This window comes from Rhopalosiphum padi, chromosome 1, assembly GCF_020882245.1.
Source record: "Rhopalosiphum padi isolate XX-2018 chromosome 1, ASM2088224v1, whole genome shotgun sequence".
Lineage (NCBI taxonomy): Eukaryota > Metazoa > Arthropoda > Insecta > Hemiptera > Aphididae > Rhopalosiphum > Rhopalosiphum padi.
This window is the reverse complement of record NC_083597.1, coordinates 81066200-81072583: the sequence shown is the minus strand read 5'-3', so window position 1 is coordinate 81072583 and position 6384 is coordinate 81066200.

Here is a 6384-nt window from a genome sequence, read left to right as displayed (position 1 = left end):
CAGTTGTATTTGTATTAATTTTAAAAGTAATAATAATTATTACAAGTGTGTTTTGGTATTTAATAAATTTGTTAATAATTGTGTGAAATATTGTGTTGAAGTCAATTACATGTAATTAGCGTAATTTGTGCCATTCGTGGTTAGTCTAGGTTATTTGATTAAATACAAGATTAAAAAATACAAATGTTATATAAAAACTCTTATTTTTTTCTAGTAGAAAGTACATAAATTATTCAGTTCAGTTGAACATTTACATTTTAGCTTAAATATCAGAATATTATAATTTATTTAATGAGAGAATTTTCATGTTTAAGTATAAATTACAATTTTTAAATTAAGTAGGAATTATTAAATAATTAATTTAAGTACATTATACATTTTTGTTACTTAGTATAATATTATACTGTTTAATTTTCTCTTTGTATTTAATAATAATTTGTTTTACTGAATTTTAACTTTAATTTATTCTTTAGGCATTATATGAATATATAATGAGTGGAGCGATGAATGTATAGATTTAAAATTATATATTTTTTTGTCCGTGTAACCTAACCTAACTTTTGCGTGAACAGTAAAAATGCATCGATTTTCTTAATAATCAGAAAACCCATAATTAAATCAAGGAAAACGGGAATTCTTACCAAAAATTGTATACTATAACTTTTATACTTAATTTAATTTTCAAAATGGGGTATGGCGAGGCACAGTAGACGCTCCAATTTCCTGGTGGCATTAGTTTTAAGCCAGTTAATTCCCGGATGATTGACCACCTGGGAATTTAAGCAGCACATACGCCTTATCCTACCTAATTAATCATCGAAATAAATATAGTATCTAGCGAAAATTTCTGTTTACATGAAAAAAAAATAAAATTATAATTTTCAAAATATTTTGACTTTTTTGAGCTATAAATAGATAATTAAAATTTTCTATTTAAAAAAAAAAAAATTCAATACAAATAGCTTGGTTAAAAATTGTAAACATTTAATACAAGGTTATTTATAAGTCTTTATTTATATAAATGAAAAAAAATTGAGCGTATAATCATCAAAAAATTGTATAAGTGTCGTACCTATATGAAGTTAGAATTTTAACAAACTTCATCAAAATTGCGAAAATCAGTAAAATAATGTTTTTAGTTAAAAATGTTACACTAGGTTTAAATAAAACAAAAATGTTTTGTTATTTAGTTGTAATTATCAGAGTAGATACTTGATATTTTCACAAAATGTTTTTATTATCATTTTCTATACATGTATTACTGTGTAATTTTTACACGTATTATTATGAATTTAACCATACGTAATGACATTTTAAAAATATGTAAATTAATTTTAGTATATTATCTATTTTTACTACGAACTTATTCACTTTGTTTATGGTAAGGCGGTATTGATTCAAAAGTTAATAATAATAATAATAATAATAATGTAATATGGTATAAATATATACCACTCGACAATTACTAGACCTCAGATCTATACTTGCTCATTTTTCTTTTTTTTTTTTTTAACTTAACATTTAAAAACTACACTTAGATTTAATAATACAAGAGAATAATGACATATCATTTCAAACGATTACATTCGATTGAAACAATGTAATCAACATTCGATTGAAAGAGTTTAGCTTTGGAAGAATCAATAAGCTCGACAACAATTACTTCTGTTATTCAGCAGCTGTACATATCTATATGGATACAACGAAGAATATTCGGGAATAATCTTCCGCGTCACCTATTCACGATAACGGATCCGAGATAGTATATTTAACAATACAACTACCAATAGTAAAGGACGAAATGAAAATTCTTATTACTATATAATACTCGACTGAAGATGACGATGAATAAACGATAAACCAAACTCGTCCAAAGATGTTTATCGCATAACAACGAATTATACACTGACTACATTATGATATTATGTTGTTGTTGATATTATTATAATTTATATTAGATATAAGTATAACTGCAGTTTATTGCACTGGTACCTCAATACACCGCGAGTTTGTGTGTGCGTAAGTGTGTGGTTTGTGTAGAGGGATTGGGGCGCATGTTTGAGTGATATTAACCAGCTTAAGAAGATTTACGTTGACGGGATGCTGATGTATACCCACTCATCTTAAATTCTTTATCCGCCTGTTATATTACACGGCGGGCTCATGTTTATATGGGTTTGGGATAATGCGGAATAATTCCAATCATTTATTTAATAATTACACACACACACACACACACACACACACACACACAGAAACGATTAGGATGGGCCACTGTGAATTTAGCCAGCGAACTTATAAATTTATAATATTTTCTGTATATGTTTATGTGTATACATTATAGTCTATACCTCTATAGTTACGCTATGTGTTACGCGTATACCTATACCGTCTTATATTATGCTTGAGATTATTTAGTTATTTTTTAATGAAATGTAATCGACCTTTAAGCAGATTACATAGAACTTAGAAGTGATTAGGTACTTCCCCCAAATATTCGGAATAAATATTTATGATTTTCTTCAGTTACTTATACTAAACTTTGTGCGTAAATAAAAACATATTATATTATTATTGCAAGTAAAGGTGTTTTATAAATTACTATAAACTAACTGTGAATGTTGCTGAAAACTTGTCGTGTACATATAACCGCTAATGAACCACAAAGTTATGACACATTATATTATAGTTTATGGTTTTGTCAGCAGGTTATAATAATAACGATATTGTGATTATTATAATAATATATTAATTAATAACCAGTGCTTGAATTGTGGGTGGACGTGAAGGGATGGAGTTCCCCTCCTTTTTTAAATTTTTTTTAGCATACCCTTTTTATTTATTTGAAACAGAACGCTTGGAGTGCAACATTTACTATAGCCTATAGTGAATTTGTAAATTATCAGTTTTTCTGATGCAAAATAAACCTACAACCTATAGCCATAATAATATTTGTACATTTATATCGAATATGAAAAAAAAAAATGATTGTAAAATTCCTTATCGTAAAATATAATGATAAGAAAGTATTATGCCCTTCGACCATATATTAAATCTTACTATGAAGTAATGGCAGGTAAAGCTTATTAATAAATAAATTATAATAAATAATTTAATCAATAAAGTTTATTTAGATATACCGCCTAAATTATTGAGTTTTTTTGATATGCACCAACAAATAGTGTAGTAAAATAGTAGAACGTATATTTTCTTTGTACAAACATAAGTAATAAAAGATTTAATTTTAATTAATACAATTTGGAAATATATTTAATTATTAATTTTAATTCAAAATCTTATTAATCTATATTATAGATTTATAGATTCTATAAAATGCCGATAGTATTTGTTTTAATAATATAATGAACTGTGAATCTGGTTTGTCTTTACAGTTTAGAAGAAATATTTGAATTCGTCTTCAAAAGTGTTATGCATACGTAAGTAATAAGTATACACAATAAAAATAACTATTAATATAATATTTGTTCACTAGTCTATATATTTTATTTACATACAATTTAATTGTTAGAAATGCATATTCCATTTCAGATTATACATTTAAAAATATAAATATGTCGGTTTGTTGAAAAGTTGAAAGTTAATAGTGTAGGGAGGAGTGAAAAAAATAAAGACAATATAAATTGATTGAAAAGTCAATAATTTTTCAAATATGTAAATACTAATTAACATGTGCACTATAAAAAACCACAACAGCCACTCTGTATATTGCACGTATACATGTAATATAAAAAAAGCAAAAAAAATAGTATAGTCTACATGTATATACAACGTATTTAGTTTTTATTTCTTGTCTTATTTATTGACATTTATAAATATAAACATTTTATCTCTTATCAGTTTTGGGGCAACTGACACACTGTATATGTTTTGGGAGTATAGGGTGAACAAAGCTGCATTATAATTATATTAAGGTTGACGTGACTGGTGACTGTATACTTACTCGTAATTTACTGCTTATATTGCAGTTACATCATGACGTTCATTTTAAATGAAAAAAATGTCTTTAAATAAGTATATATCATAAAACGTACACACACACATATATATATAAATATATTATCTATGATGTTTGTTGAAATAATAAAATATGTATATATTTTTTTATTCCCCATAGGTAACAGAAACCGTTTTCCACGAGTTTGACTATACGAGTATAACTATATATTAAGAGTCGTCTGCAGTAGCCCTATATAATTCTAAAATGGAAAAAAATTATATCCATCAGAAAATAATGTAATAAATATTCATCGTCCTCGCCATTAAATATAAATGGAATATATAATAATTTTCTCTGAAAAAATAATATCTATATAGTTCTAATAAAATGCATACTGAACAATGTGAAGTATCTTTACTAGTAAATAAAATATGTATCAATGTATATCTTTTAAAGTTCGTTCTTATATTATTCAGTGCCGTGACGGCAAAGGTGTGCACGCGTATACCGATCAGTCAACGGAATCGACCGTTCTCCTTGCTTTAGGTGTGTATAATATTGATGGAAAATTTGGTCATCTCATTTTCGGTTCTCGGCGAAAAAAGACTCGATGCTCTCCAGCCGCCGAGGATCCTGAATTTCGAAAGCAAAACGCGACCGAAATAATAACAATGTAGTACGGATTATTGTACTGTGACAATATTATAACGAGCAATAAAATAAATAACGCGGAAGTAGGAAACAAAAATCACGGCACCGCACTGCCCCTTCGTGCTATATTGTATTATATTCGCCGGGAGGAAAAACAGACGTTTCCGATGGTCCTTACAGAGTTACAGTGCAAACATGACGGCTGCGTCGTTATATAAATTATTATTAGACGAATATTATCGATTGGTCGGTGGCGTAGACTATTTACTCGTTTTAGGTATTAAATCCTCTGCACGTTTATGTGACAATATATACACACAATGTAGTTATAAAAGTGTCGACTCCGAGCGCGATTGGGGTTCAAATAATATATAATGTATTGGATATTTGGATAGAGCGTATTATTCCCCGTTGGCCACGAGACTGTCAAATATAATAAAAAAAACAAATTGATTACACTAAAGGTTTCACGATGAAACCGCAATGTGGCGAGTACGAGAATCGTTGCAATGGATTTTAGAGGGGACTTAACATAACCTTTACAGGGTGATCCACGGCGTGTTTCCCCTTTTTACGTTTAACTAATACACTTTATCAGAAGAAAAATAACTTTGGCCCATCTATTTACATAGGATGATTTATACTATAACAAACATACTTACCTTCGTTTTTTCTTTTGATAATGAATTTATTTAAATTGTGATTTTCGAAATTATTAAATAATATAATTACATAGGTACTTAAATCCAAATTTTCAAATTCTTGAAAATTGTTTGTGATGCTTATGAAGTAGTCGTTAAAATGTTTGTACTGAGGATGATATTCATCAAAAATGGTTTTATAAAAATTTTAATTAGATATAAAATTTGATTTAGTGTTGGTTATATTATATGAAGTAATTCACTAAGCGTGTTTACGTTGAATACATAGATTAGATACTTTTATTTATTAGGACCATTTTTACAAATTATAAATGTTGTTGATAAATCAATATTAGCCGATTAATGGAGTTGGTGATGAGACAGTAGTACTTTAGTAGGTAGTTACTTATAGTCGTTTTAATATTACATTATCTATTGATATATTTTTACAATAAACTTTTTTATTCTATAATATACACTTTGTTATTTTACTATAGACGTTTTAGGTGTTTTCTTTTTTTTTTCAACGACAACCGCGCATAAATGTTCTTTTACTTTCATATTATCTGAAACAGACTATTCATATGTACCTATACTTAATACTTTGAATTAATAAGTATCATTTATAGACGTTTAAATGTTGATATGATTTGTGAAGTGAATAAGTGATTGAACTATTTCACTCACCTAACTTTTTATGATTTTATAAATGAAAAAAAAAATAAAAAAATCTATAAATTCAGTTTCCATTTGTTTACTACCATAATGTCAAAATAAAATATTCATATATAGTTTAAAAAATAAATATTAAAATATGATGACTTAAATTTTTATAAAAATATTTAAATAATCTAATGAATGATTTCTATTATATAAAAGAGTTACACGCCTATACATTAAATGTTGTATCATTGAAAATAATTGAATATAATTGCTATGGTAATATTTCAACTTTCAAGTACTTTTCGATAAGCATTTATCGATAAATCGGTATCTTAAATACTGTTTAAGTAATTATTTAGCTTTATTGTATTTATTATCAATGAATTAAAAAAAATATATACATTCTGTTTAATAATATGTAATCCGCACCAATATTTTAGTAAAAAATTATGATGAACTGTCGACTGTCTT